Raw genomic sequence first — 15951 nt, forward strand, 5'->3', positions numbered from 1 at the left:
CAATAATTGTTGGATAATTCCCCCGCCCACCCTCCGTGAATTCCGGATGCAGGTCCGAAGGGGATGTAGAATGATTGAGTTTAGTTTTACGCCGCTTTTTGTAATATTCCAGTAATATCACGGCGGGTGTCACCTGGAATGGGCTTCACACACTGCACCCTAGTGGATATTCGAACCCAGGATGATGACCGAACACTTTAACCACTAGGCTACCCCACTGTCCCGGATGAGGAATGAAGGTCCCCCTGCAAACAATGCTGGCAGGTTTGGAGACTTTGGGTGTCATTGTACCCCAGCCATGTGGATCTTTGTTCATAACATAAATCACTGTTTATTCTGGTCCATAATCGATGTGTGTATCAAAGGAGAATGACCAAGATATGTGCTCAGTGTATCAACCACTGGTTTTTCGAGTACAGACGCGTACCAGATTTCATATGTCCATGTAAGCCAACCGTTTACTCGTCGCACGGCTACAAATAGGGTCGTGTCGTACATTTAACTGACCATCACGGATGACGCTACGCTGCTGAAATAGCATATGCCTTCAGAACCGCCAAGGAGCGGTGGGGTAGCCTAATGGTTAAAGCGTTGGCTCGTCACGCCGAAGGCCCGAGTTCGAATCCCCACATGGGTACAATGTGTGAAGCCCATTTCTGGTGTCCCCCGCCGTGATGTTGCTGGAATATTGCTAAAAGCGGCGTAAAACCAAACTCAGTCAGTCAGTCAGAACCGCCAAAGTTTCGTACGTAGCTCTTTCTTATGATAGTTATTTAATACCGCTGAGTTCGTGAATGAAAGCAACAAATACCTTTCCATGTTGATATAAAGTCGATTCCGATAATACCTTGGGAATTGTGAATCATCATCATCAAATATAATGATGCCAGTTATTGCAAAAAAAGGTGACCCGAACGCACCACAAACACACGCACAGGCAAATAAATTGCTCACATAAAAACGTGTCATGTAAGAAAGAGTCTGTTAAACTTTCAACTATGGCCGGCCACCTTGGCTGTTAATTTGAGTTACCGTTTCCAAATCAGTCAGATGCATCTCGCCCATCTCTAATCCATCTCCACAACATGGGATTAAAAGAAGCCTATAATCAGCTTTGATCTTTTTTTCACAACACGCATGTGACATTTGACAACCGGAAACGCGCAGTTTTAGACATCGTAGTAAACCCGTAAAGGGGAGGGTTTCAAGGGATTGCTGTGGAGGCTTCAGAGTGAGATTGTAACGGTAAATACACACACGTAACCAATGCCAGCGAGCACTTATCAAAGCCTGACTATATTCGGCGCTTATCTCGGTGCTAATCTGTGACAGACGAAGGACGCAAATAATGCTGTGATCAATGCCTTTCTGGAACAAAACTGTCTGAATTTTTGTACCTGGTCATGCTAAAACTCGTTTCCGATTTACGTCATACGTGCAAGACCATATCACTCCCTTTCCAAACCACTTTCACTCACTCACTCACTCATGTAACCGAAATCGGATATAAATCTTAAATATGCACGATCACTTGATATGAATTAACAAACGAGTACATGCACTTCATATTTAAGAAGCGTATGAAACGTTTAGTGTGTGGAATATAATAAACAAATATTGTCAGCTGTGAAACCGGGCTCTCGGTTTATTGCTTCCGCGAAGCTACAAGGGGGAGATAACTCTCTCAGCAAAAGAATCACACCATGAACATTAATTCGGCGAAAGGATCAATGTAATTATCTCAATGTTTGTAACATACAGGGTATCAAAAGAGAACTATAGATGGCGTAAGATTCCTGTTAGTATATTCCAGTCTCTCTATAACTCTTTGACTCATTCGCTTCTGAAACGGCTCGGCGACTGTAAACGGCTTCCTTCAGCAAGGAAAGCCCGCTTTACTACCCTGCTGTACAACGGGATTACTCTGAAACAAGCCTCAGACGCTAGCAGTCATTACCTGTGACATATAATGCATTGTTGAAAACCACGTACGTCTTGCTGAAGAAGATCAATAAGGATAGAGAGATCTTCATCACTGGTACACTGATGCACTTGACAGAGAATAGGCAACGCTGAGCAAATAGAGCTCTAAGAACATGTGTATTAGATCACTACAACTGTCTTCCTGGAACTGGCCTCTACTGAAGTGGTTGTACGACTCTCCAGCACTAGTGTCTCTGTTGGCGACAGGGAACGCCTAGAATTGGATTCGAGTAGGTTTCTTTGTTTGTGTTTTAACGCCGCAACGTCAGCAATATTACGCGTATATTACCTATAATTTTGTACCTGGGTGGCAATACGAACACACATCTTAATGATCTTGTGTGAGTGTGAGTGAGTGACTGGGTGGGCGGGTTGGGGGTTGAGTGAGTGAGTGAAGTAAAACCCAAGAGCCTGGGTATGGTAGCTGACATACCTTGAGTGAGTGAGTGAGTATAGTTTTACGCCGCTATTAGCTATATTACAGCAATATCACGGCGGGGGACACTAGAAATGAGCTTTACACATTGTACCCATGTGGGGAATCGAACCCGGGTCTTCGACGTGACGAGCGAACGCTTTAACCGCAAGATTACCCTACCGCCCCGACATACCTTGAGAGAGAGAGAGAGAGAGAGAGAGAGAGAGAGAGAGAGAGAGAGAGAGAGAGAGAGAGAGAGAGAGAGAGAGAGAGAGAGAGAGAGAGAGAGAGAGAGAGACTGAGAGAGAGTTTCTAGGACTTCAGTCCTGCCCCACAACGAAGCGCATGTGAAACATGTGGTCTCACCTTGGGCAAGTGAAATTGTTCTCTGTCTCTGTTCACCAAGCAGATAATGGGTACCCGGTGGGATAGGTCATGTAGGTCATGTGACTATAACCTTCCAGCGCATAACAGGCAGCTTGGGTTATCCGGGGTAATACTGTGTTGGCGCCAAGAGCATGCTTACGAGGGTAGATGTGTGCGCATTATAAATACGCACTTTTATCTTAACGCTTAAACAATCAAGTGAGTGAGTGAGTGGGCTGGTAGTTGTGTTAGGGTACGTGAGTGAGAGGTTTAACAACCTTAAATATTATGATACAATATGCATAAACACCTTACCTCAAGACAAGGATCGATATATTCATATACCTACACTGTGTAATGAATATGTATTCATTGAACATATTTGTTTGTTTATTATCTAAGGGCAAACTCAACAATAGTCTAGCTGTACGGGTTGTTTTACTTCAATATGAATGTTGTTATTTGAAAAATGTTATTGAGTAGTGGCAATCGATCGGTTCGAGGATTAACACACGATGTAAGTCTGCCGCCCCCATATTAATAATAATACCAATTAATCATATTTGCTCATAATTACATCGACCAGAACCAGAAACAATAATGACAATCCAAGGAAATGGTAGACGTTTTAATCCGTTTCAAAATTGGCCTCATTTACAAAAACAACCAACCATTAAGTAATACCGTTAACCTCTCCATATAGGCTTACATTCAGTGTCCTTTAGCATATATACCAGTAACCACACAACCGCTGACGTCATCGAATTGGGGTTCCTGTCAGTGTGGCTCTAACGAGTCATCAATAAATGATGGGGATGCGCCTGGGGAGGTTCCTCGGTCCTGTGGGGTCCGCGGTAGAAATGTCACACCCGCGTAACCCGTCTCAAACAACACTTAACATCAGAGCAATGCTAAATGACCTTTGAAAGTGGTTCCTTGGCAATCCTGCTGACTAAGTCGAACGAATTCATTTAAATGAACAACCAAAACCGATATTTACACAAAGGTAGAACTGGGGTTTTACTTTCTGAAAGAAATTGTAAATGCTATAACAAATTATAGTTACATCGAAAATATGGTTCTGAGTCAAGATAAAGCACAACCTCTGTTATGATGTATTGCTCTGTGAGAGGCGAGGGGTGGGGGGGGGGGGGAGCGTTTACAGCGTCGGCTCAGCTTGACACTGGCTACAACAACGTCGAGCAAACAAGTGGCTCCTGTTTGCTGGCTGAGCATATGATTATGTCAGGCGAGGAACGCCGACTGCAGCACGGCGTGAATATGCTCCAGGTGGGCGCGCTCGCAAGCCACTGGCGCTAAGTGAAGGGCGAATGTGATAGGGGTCCGTCGGTGTGGATAGCGTTATGCTTTTCGGGGACGATGATGTTGTCATCGTTGAGGAGGGTGGACGTTCGAGGGTGGCTGGGCGTTAGATGAGATTGTATAGAGATTGAGTTTCCCGATGTCAAAAAAAGGCAACTGTTTGCGTAAGATAAGAAAATCACGATTGTCGTTGTAATTTCCGTCATTGGAGCGTGTATCTAGCCTGCCCCAGCTGGTGGGAGGGACGGAGGGGGGGAGATGAGAAGATAAGGGTTATCAACAATTATTACCACTTTACATCGCAGCTATAACACAGCGAGTCATCGCACAAGGGTATTGAAGTGAACCTAATGACTCATTCAGCGTAGAAATAGTGAAGTGTAAATTCAGTTTTTAATTTAAAGACGCAGTTGACTGGGTTCTGTATAGTCTGTCTCACAGTTCCTGAACCACATTATTTTCCCTTCACATAGCCCTCCCTGCAATGCTAAAGCCATAAATGAAGCAAGTCTCGATTTCCCGAGGTTCAAGCCTCAATCTCCCAACTTACGAGGACTTTTCAATTTAAATGGATTTATTTGTTGAACATGGAGACTTTTCTGGGTTTCATCTTCTTTTTGGGCGGTGGGGTAGCCTAATGGTTAAAGCGTTGGCTCGTCACGCTGAAGACCCGGGTTCGATTCCCCACATGGGCACAATGTGTGAAGCCCATTTCTGGTGTCCCCCGCCGTGATATTGCTGGAATATTGCTAAAAGCGGCGTAAAACTAAACTCACTCACTACTATCGATGTCATATATATTCAGGGACTGAGGGTAAGTCAAGGTTCTGTACAATAGCGTTCTGTTTAATCGTTGCGTCTATTGCTACTAGTACACCAGCTGCTTGTCCCAGTGCATATCAGGCATATCAGCTGATGTAGGTGGAAACAGGTCACGCTGATCATAGTGTGAAGTTGGTTCACATTACAAGCTCATGCATAATTTCAGATTTATAACAAATTTACTGTACGGAAATTTAAATATCGCCATTGTCAGTATCACGGATGACTGATATCCGCTACATGATAATGTGCCTCTAAGTGTCGACTGACTGACTGACTGAGTTTGGTTTTACGCCGCTTATAGCAATATTCCAGCAACATCACGGCGGGGACACCAGAAATGGGCTTCACACATTGTGCCCATGTGGGGATTCGAACCTGGGTCTTCAGCGTGACGAGCCAACGCTTTAACCATTAGGCTACCCCACCGCCCCTCTAAGTTTCGACATCACCGGGGTGGTGATGAGATGTTTGACGTGTAGTTGGATGGCTGGTTTGTTGTTTAATGCCGCACTCAGCAATATTCCAGCTATATGACGGCGGTCTGTAAATAATCGAATCTGGACCAGACCATCAGGTGATCAACATCATGAGCATCGATCTACGGTTTGGCGTGTGAGTGATGCTGTGATGTTACTTGTAAGGGACGGTGGGGTAGCCGAATGGTTAAAGCGCCGCTCGTCACGCTGAAGACCCGGGTTCTATTTCCCACTTTGGTAAAAAGTGAAGCCCATTTCTGGTTTCCCCCGTCGTGATACCGGTGGACTATTGCTAAAAGCGGCGTAAAACCATATTCACTCACTCTATAAGGCGATGAGACCGCCTCCGTGGTGTAGTGGTTAGAGCGTCTGCCCGGAGAGCGGAAGGTCGCGGGTTCGATCCCCGACCGCGTCATACCAAAACACGTTAAAATATGGTACTTGTTGGTCCCTGCCTGGCGTTCGGCATTAATGGGTACAACAAGGACTGGTCGGCTCGGAGTCAGTACAATGTGTCTGAGTGGGGTATTCATGCTTCACTGCTGCATGGTATCTCAGTGGGCTAGCACTATAAAACCAGCTTCAGTCTGGGCTAGTACAAGCAGCACGTCATCATATGAGCGAAATATTCTCAAGCACGACGTTAAACCCAATTTCACCTCACCTATAAGGCGATGAACTGGTACGGCTTAGCGAATCGATTGCGTCAGAGGAGGTCAGAAGGAACTCAGTCCATCTGCACGTGCCACCTGTGGAACACACCTCGTGACACGACATGCACGTGTTTCAGTCATGTTCAGAATGCGATAACTACCAGCTCTGATCTTTAAGATTTATCACGTGTTTATGTAACCCAGACGTTCAAACAAGCGAATTTCTTCATTTTCTGTCCTGCTTTTATCCCAGCAGAAGACAATAATTTCCACGGAGAGCACAACAAAAAGGGCCCTAATAGTCATAGACATTTCCGCTCGAACCCTTGATGTCCCTTTAAACGCCGAGATAAAAGCGGTAGGTTCACTGCAGCGTGCTGCTTCCATATGCACAGTTCTAGTGAACGTGTCTAAGTGTTATTTAATCAAACATTGTCCAGTGCTGTGAGTCTGTGGAGGGGATCACGTTACTGTCATCAGAACCTCCGTCACAACAGAGGGCGCTGTTGCAATGGCTGCCATGTGAGGTAGTCCCACAACCGCACAGCTGTAGTAAGTTGATCTTTGACCTACTTCACTCGACTAATTACATCAAGAGCGTAAACCGTTCACAGATATATGACACCAGATCAACACTGGGCGACGGGATGATGCTAAACGGGGCTACTCTCTGCAAAACAATAAGCACGAGCGCAAAAATGCGTCGTTAAAAAACCAGTTCAAATGTATTTGTCGCCATGTGGCTTGGCCTCTCACGTAGGTGTCAAAAGTTAGGACTCGGTTGTATTTTGGTTTTGTTCGGTTTGTTTTGGTTCACAGTAATCCAGGTATTGCGTGAATGTTGTGTGAATGTAGGTTGTCTCCGTAAATGACATAATTTATCTTTAAAAAAAAACATCTATAGGAGCGCCCTAATCGATCATGGATGGTTTCCTTTTCGGATGATCAACAAGTTGCCATGTATAAACAAGCTCCTTACAGCGATACAGTGCCCTCTGAACTCTGAGCCACCACTCCCACACTTCACTTATAACACTCAAAAAATGGAGAGAAAAAATATATAAATCTTTCTTGAATTTGATTATATATTGCAAGATGAAAAACAATTTTTAATGAATATTTTCAAACGTGTTTATTTCTCCCCATTAACGTTTTTACATACGCTAATAAAGCACGGAAGACTCAAATGTGAGGTTGCCAGGCGCGAAGCCCCAGCGCTGAGCTCCCTGACTGCATCCAGGTGGACGCGCATACCGACGTGGGAACCAGTTAAGCTGCTCGATTGTGTTTACACGGGTGCAGACTGCAGCTGAGACCCCCGGGGCGGACTGACATGGTATATGATTGACGTGGCTCCGTCTGACGCCACATATGACCATGGGATACCCCGTGACTAGCCGTCTCACAGTCCCTGAAACGTTTTATTTTCCCCCTCGCCAAGCCCGATCTGTAACGCAAAGCCATAAATGAAGCAAGTCTAGATTTACATCAGAATCTGAATGTTCCATCACTGGTTCTAAATGAATCCATATGTTTATATAAAAATTACAAATGTTCAGAGACAGCTTAAGTCATAGCTGGAACCAGTGCCCCCTGGTGGACAGCCAGGCGACCATTGTTAACGGACATTAGAAAACATGTTCCTGCAGATGACCTTGAGACAGAACGGTTTGGTTGAAGGACACATAGACGTCTAGTTCCATAAACTTGCTACAATTTAAGACGATGTAGTTCTATGACGCTGGCAGAATCAGTATTGGAGAGTGAGTGAGTTTGGTTTTACGACGCTTTTAGCAATATTCCAGCAATATCACGGCGGGGGACACCAGAAATGGGCTTCACACGTTGTACCAATGTGGGGAATCGAACCCGGGTCTTCGGTGTGACGAGCGGACGCTTTAACCACTAGGCTACCCCAACGCCCCAGTACTGTTAATATATTGTATTAAAACAGCAATCATCATTTATTCAGGACCTAAAGACCATGGCCCTTAAAATGTCGTAACAATTTTAACATATATATTTCCTTAAGTCATAAGCATGCTTCGGGTTTTCATCCCCTTTAAGCTGACACGCCGGGAAGTAACTGAACCATTGCTGAGACAACATTTAAGCTAACGTACCTAGTTAAATACACGTAGACAAACTTTACTATAATGCAGTGAAATAACTATACACTTTATCAACTTGCGGTGTGCTTGTGAAATCCTGGTGCATTCATCTTCATAGCCTTGCTCCAAGGCTGCACTGAATGCTAAGCTCATGGATGTATAGTAAATCTAACCTTTAAAGAGGCAAGTCTATAGATAAACGGACAGTACAGTGCAAATCCGATTTCACAAGTCTCTGAGGACACCAGTCTGTTACTTATATATTTTTAGAAATTTTCATTTAAGCTATCAATTATTACCTTAGAGACTTGTGCAAGTCTATCGTCTACACTGCTGGAATATTCTAAAAGCGACGTAAAGGAAAACCCCTCTCTCGCTCAATCACACTGTGCGCATCACCAAGATTTGTCAAGTGTGACGCGTTAGTCTGTCACACACCCCATGTAAGTCTATAACGCTTGACTAGTCTTAATTGCTGCTCTTTCAGTTTTGTCTCTGAATTAAGAAAGCCTCTTGGCTCCTCTTCACTATATTTATTAAGATAATTGAAGACCTGTTTTTATTTTCTGTGAAATATGTTCGTTTCAGAGACTTAGATGTTAGTCGAGCAATTTATGAAGCATGAGATGTAAATTTCAAAACAGATTTACGTCAAACGTATTACATCATATTTCAACTCAGTCGAAACAGAATATAATATGATTACCGTTACAACATTAGCTGCAGGAGACGAAAATAAACGGTATGGTATGAATTATTTCTCCTCGAACAGACACGCTGCCCATGGTAACAATTGTTGGTGTTGCCGAGGTCGCTACCAGATGCTGCTGATCCTGTCTCGACAGAGATGAAACTGTTGCCGCACTAGCAGCTTAAAGGAGAATACTAGACAATTGCAATAATTTGCTGGGTGAAAGATAAAGTCATCAGAAACATGTACCCCAAGTTGTATTTCAAAAATATGGTTTATTATGTTTTTATCGCGAAAACAGTTTCTGTTATCTGAGCTTCGGCCGTTGTGCATATTCGGCTGGAACTCACGCGACCTTTCCGCTCGTGACGTCATATGTGACTGCGGTTGTCTTGCGGAGAGTGCCGTCACCCTGCTGCTGTCTGTTTACCTGGACTGATGTTACACTCCGCCGTCGGAGAGGGCGTCAAGCGTTGTCACGTCGTCAGCGAGACACAAACGCGCCGTTTGCGAGACATGCGGTGTGCGACGTTGAAGCTCTGTGTATACATGATATTTTATTCAAGATACCATGCCTTTGGCATGCCTAAGTCTCTAAAGCATGAATTAATGGCTGTCTGGATTATGACTGGTCACTCTCCGTTGATCCTTGGTCAGTTAGTTTTGAATGAACATACATATGAGGGCTTCTCTATCTGCGATAGCCAGTTTCAAGGCCAAAGTTCACGTGTTAAAACAAGCACAGAATCTTCAGAAGATTTAGTTCAATTTCATATCAAAATGACCTTTATATATTCTTCTATCTGGATATTACTTAGAGAAAACGAGGTATAAAATTTAACATGTAAGATATTATATTACGGTACTTGTTGTCTATTATATCATAGAAATATGCCTCACGATCAAAATCATAAATAGCAGTAGACTCTGGGGTCGACTTCGCCTGTATTAAAATGGCAAGTAAATTATTGATCCTATGACTTCAAATGGAATTAGGACTGCATTATCATCCAATAACGTTATTTATTAATTATAAATGCTGTATATACCGTTACTAATTGTCGCTGTCCTTTGTGAAACAAATACATGTGGCTTTCTTTGCGGTTCAAAGTGTAACGTATATTAACAGAGTTTATGTGTACGCACCGTTTCTTCAGCTGGAACATGCAATTCTCTTGTCAATGCAAACGAAGTAAAGCCACTGGTCTCTTCATAAACCTTTTTGTATTCACCATATTCAGTTGTGTCGAACCTTGGATAACTCGAAGTAAAACCACTGGTTTCTTCATAAACCTTCTGTATTCACCATATTCGGTTGTGTCGAACCTTGGATAGCTCGAAGTAAACCACTGGTCTCTTCATAAACCTTCTGTATTCACCATATTCTGTTGTGTCGAACCTTGGATAACTCGAAGTAAACCACTGGTCTCTTCATAAACTTTCTGTATTCACCATATTCGGTTGTGTCGAACCTTGGATAACTCGAAGTATTAAATTGCTCCCTTCAACTTCGACACAACAATGTTTTAATGTAAGTGTATGAAAATCTATGCATATGCCTCACTGTAAGATGTGGTTTTGACAAATCATTTTGACAGCTTGCGTGTCAGTGAAATATGTTCCCGAGATTTCTCATTGAGTCTGGTAGCAATATACGTGGTCCTTGATGCGGCTGCTGGTAGTCAGATGGTGATAATTAGACTCGTTCTCTTCCTGAGCTGTTTGACCTCCAGGTTTTGCTTTGATTGTCTCGACATACGATACGTCCACGGAGCCTATATATACATGTGCTGGACGCGTGTTTAATTGACCAGTGGTCGCCGTAATCGAAACCTGGCCTTTGTAAGGAAATTGAGTCGATCGATGTTAACAATACTCTCGCGACATATGTGTATACCTGTTGAGAGGAAAAGCGGAGGAGTCGTTCTTTGAGGACGTTGTTAATGGTGTTACGGGGAACGAAATTACAACAATTAAAAAATTCGATTCCTAACGGCTATCACAGAATGGTGTTTGTTGTACTCGCCATTATTCCTGTTATATTACACACACGCACGCACGCACGCACGCACGTAGGCACGCACGCACGCAGACAAACACATAGTTCATAGAGACCCTGAAACAAATATATCCAAGAAAGCCCATGCAATTTCACGGTCCTTCTCCCCCCACTCCGGCGTTGTGATGACTTAGCATAACATCACTGCGACGGCTAATTTACATATCACGTGACCGGACTTTTCTCTTGTTTGTAAACAAACGCGCATGTTCATAATAAGAAGAGACTGGCCATACGCAAGCTTTTCGGCGCGCTCTTCACAATGGTTTACATTGTTACATATATATTCTTCCACAACTGCGACAGTAACGTTTATGACAGTACATATTTAGATATCAAACTGGCTGCATCGTTTGCTCTCCGTCGGCTTCGATGACAGCACGTTGAGCCATACAACCTATGTAAACAAAGGATCGCTACGCAAATCGAAATAGTGTTACATGTTGTATAGTGTATATGCCATGATTAGTCAACAGAGAAGTCACACGTTATAACTACACGGCTAAATCAAACGAAAAGCATTGAGTCGTGGGTCAAATTCTTCCCCTCTCCTTTAAGGTTCTTAACTATACCTGCTAAGTCAACAGTCGACTTCCCCTTTAAGTCGAGCTTTATTCGAGCAACTGCACCCTTTGGTCTCTACGTTTCCCAGCTTTGAGGTACAGTCGAGGATGCTCTTTTTACGAACATTTCAAAGAGTGTCATAAAACGTTTGCTCAAAAGTTCAGGGTTACAACTTTCAAGGCCTCAGAGAGGCTTTCATCATGTTTATGATTAACATGTGGGGAACATTTTCAATTCCAGGACCAACATGACGCCCGAGGTTATTCCTTATTTTGACTTTTACCGTAAGTTCCCGTGTTGGATTTTTTCAGTTGAAACAGTTACTTGCCTTTGCGTGTGTTTATGATGTGATGAGGCAGGATACGCTCACTTTTTTTCATGAACACCTCACAGTGATCATAAATTCATGATTCAGTTGGACTCGTACTATGTTCTATGTTTTCAGATTTGAAATGATAATGAAAAGGTTTTTTTCGCGTTTATGTACATGATATATTTTGATGAATGGTAATGAATTGAAATACATCCAGTAGTTCATAATATACGTTTGAAAGTCCTTAAACACACTCGAAACCAACAAGATGGGTTAATATCTGAAATGATCTTAGAACGGTTGATTTACGAAATTATCCTGTCATTTCCATTTAGATAAGACAGTGAGTGAGTGAGTTTAGTTTTGCGCCGCTTTTAGCAATATTCCAGCAATATCACGGCGGGGGGACACCAGAAATGGGCTTCACATATTGTGCCCATGTGGGAAATCGAACCCGGGTCTTCGGCGTGACGAGAGAACGCTTTAACCATTAGGCTACCCCATTGCCCTAAATAAGACATTTGAGACGATAGGACTTACGTGTTGCTAGCTCGCTGTTCTAGATTATTATGTATCATTCACTGAACGCCATGTAAGTGATCGTTTAACGTCAATCTCACGAAAGTGTAAAACCAACATTCGACAGAATCGGCCGCGACCGTCGGCTGCGTGTAAACAACACCACGAGCATGCGTCGTATCACAGCAACATCATCGACGTTGGTGCCGCATGGAGCAGGTGGCGTCATGGCCGAGACTAATGTCTGAAGACTGTTATTAACACTACATGCAAAATGTAAAAAGCAGTTCATTTTCATTCAAGTTTGGTGTAATCCTCCCTGGCTTCACTCATTCCCAGATAACAGTGTGGAGAGTGTTTCCTTTGCAAGTCGATAATGTGTCTTAAGTTCCACATAGATTCATTCAGATGACGACCAAGTGATTAATAAACTTTACTTTGATCAAAAAATATATACACATTTGTGTCACGATCTACTCCACGTGAATTACTGCCTTATGTTTTTAATTCTTCACCCAGACCGTTACATGACTGGCCATTTATTCACCTCGTATATATGTTGTTTTGGCTTTTCATTTCAAAAGGCTTTTAAGTAAAAGAAACCTACTAGTACGAATAGAAGACTAATGAATATGCAAGTGTGTTTAGTTGGTTGACACAGTGCCCAGAAAATATTCGTCTAACCACTGCCTGTTATTAAAGACGCGAAACTAAACGAATGGAGAATTTTAATGGCCTCTTTTGAAATTAAGATGGCGGCCGGGAAGAAGTCCCAGAATCCCAATCAATACAGTGTTCTTCTCCGAGTAGCGCCCCCTAGGGAGTGGTAAGGACAGGTTTGTAATCACAATAATAAATGAATTATCGGAACTGGCATGCGCGAACATTGGTTGATCTTGAAAACCCTGGCTTTCCAAATCTCGAGTCACATCGGAACATGCCGCGAGAGGCGATTATTTCCGCCATAGAACTCTCGCTCTGAAACCGATCTCTTTCTTGCGAAACCAACCTCGTTAGCACCAATCAATTATATATTTATGAATAGATGAAAACGACCGACGGTGTGATCTTTGTAAAGTGATTGCATTGAGGAATTTGAAAAGCATTTATCTTTGAAAGACATTTGACAACGTTCTCGAAGGCACGTTAGAAAGACAACAGAGCAATATATCCACGATGTGCGTTTTTTTGTAAAACATTAAATATTCAAAGTTGAAGTTTAGAAATACCTAGCTGGTAGGACACAAGTATAGGATATTCTTACTGTGGTTCATTTTATAAGTAGCAACTTAAAGGCTGTCTGCCTCGCAGGCAGGTTGTGCTTGAGTTTGGTTCCAAAACCTGCACGACCATGGTGACCCTGGCTTAACCAAGGTATAACCCAAGTTAACTTTGGTTAACATTAACCAGTGTTAGCACATGTTAACTCAATGGCATCGGTTGACCGAGTTAGCCATGTCAACTGAATCCTGTTTCGCGGTACTATGTTTAACGACATATGTTACGTCATCGTCAACGATTATTAGATTTTTATTGATTCATTCATGAATAAACAAAATGTAATAAATGCTATTATTTATTTGTTCTGATGCATGTTACGGTAATGTGAGGTTCGATTATTATTTTTTTTCATTTCACGTGTATAATACAAAACAAGGTTCACTTACAGTTTTCCCAACATTAAAACACTTGTACATGTATATCCTCGGAGTTTTGTTTTATCAGATTAATTCATGAGGCTCTAGCATGTGTCCTAACGATATATTTGTTAGTAAACAAGAGACATATGGTTATATCATATAATATGTTCGATTTTCATTTGAAAAAATATTCAGTTAACGATATTGTATTTTAAAATGAACTGTGTTGGTTCGGTTGGATGATCACACGAAAGTTGACCTCTTCACATTGATTGCAGTGTTATCTGATATGTTTGTTTAGATGACTTGGGTATGCGCAGTGGCTCGGTTGCACATTTTAACAAAACTACTTTAGAATCAACAATGAAGTTGGATGTTGTGTTGGCAAATCTATTAATTTTGCTACAAATCATTCATGATCATCTAGGTTAATGGTTTTAACTTTAAACAAAATGTCCCACAATTATAGATCCATCAGCTGTAACGTCCGCATTCCACCATCAATGTTAGTCAGTAAACCGATATGTTCCTGGACAGAATGTTGGACACAGCTGGTACGGTTATAAAATAACTTTTAGCCTTTGGTTAACGCACAGATACCGTTTTGTGGTGTGTAACCACTTATCCGTCCAAAGGGAAATCATTTAAGGCCAGTCACTACCAAGCGCGACATGGCATGTTCGATTGGATCACCTGAAATGGTCTTACTGAGAACGACATTCGAGTCGTGCTCATCTGAATTAACATATGACCAGTCCAGCTTGCTGACCGCTGGTATGTTAGGTATGAGGTATCTATTCTAGTCCGACCCCCGACCAGCGTTCGACATCCCCGTGAACCCTTTTATATCCCCCGCAACTCCTCCCTCGTCTCACCCACCGTCTCTGTTGCAGGGACAGCGCATTCTTCAGGCTCTGATAAGATAAGGGACGCTAGGTAGCTTGTTGCTAGGTGAGCACGTGCGATTACAACAGGTCTGAATGGATTTTGAGTATCCTCAAGACTTTCTGACATTAAGAACTGTATTACGTGTTATCCGTACGTACATGGTCGTCATTAACACACAAAGGGCAGCAATGTTAAGAGAATCCCCGACACTCGTCCTCCGAGAAACACGGCACTGTGGGCGTGACGGTTTAAGTAGCAATAATTCCAATAACCTTACATATAATCTTTACATTTGGATTCCCAGGGCGAAAGGTGTCGCAGCTTCCGTTGAGGATGTTAAGAAATTGGACTGGTTCTACGCATCTGAACCCAGTGAAATGATGAAGATAACGACCCATTAGCATCTAGCATCGTGCTGATGCTGAACAGAGCACAAGTGCATCCTTGAGGGATGCAGAGCTTTAAAAAGAACGTAATAACCTATGCGTGTCGATTAAATCAGGAGTTACTCGGTACCTTCATTTCGTGTCATCGCACCCTATAGGCGTGGCAGGTTGCTCGTAATATAGACCACTGGTTCACTGGGTCCGATCAGGACCATGAGGATTGATAAGGCTTCGTCACCTGTTTGTGTATTACCGTGTGTTGATGACGTGGGTCGGTGCTCATACTATCGGTCACTAGTTTTAAACCCTGGTTCTGATTATTTATTGTTTCGAGGCGTTTGGGTAGCCTAGTGGTTAAAGCGCTCGCTCGGGGTGTGTGTGTGTGTGTGTGTGTTGATGAGAAACGTATATGTTGGAATAGGGTTTTGTCTGCACAGTCTGAGCAGGTACCTGCTGCGTGCACCGCCATTTCTGTTTGAAAAAACGATATTGATGCAGTAGATGTGTTCAAACTAAGCGAATCGGCCGGTAAGTATTCGAGTGTGGATCAGTCAGTCCGGTGACTGAAGTTGCACGCAACGCCCCACGTCATTGCATGCAATTCAACTAAGTCACAGTGAATGGCCACCCTATCCACATTGTTGTTTAACTTCCTACTCATCAGCATTCAAGCTTTATGTAAATAATCGAGCCTGGACCACACAATCCAGTGATTGACATAACGAGCATCGATCTA

The sequence above is a fragment of the Haliotis rubra genome, unplaced genomic scaffold (genome assembly GCF_003918875.1).
Source record: "Haliotis rubra isolate DU_JTF1 unplaced genomic scaffold, ASM391887v1 Scf450, whole genome shotgun sequence".
In the NCBI taxonomy this organism is placed as follows: domain Eukaryota; kingdom Metazoa; phylum Mollusca; class Gastropoda; order Lepetellida; family Haliotidae; genus Haliotis; species Haliotis rubra.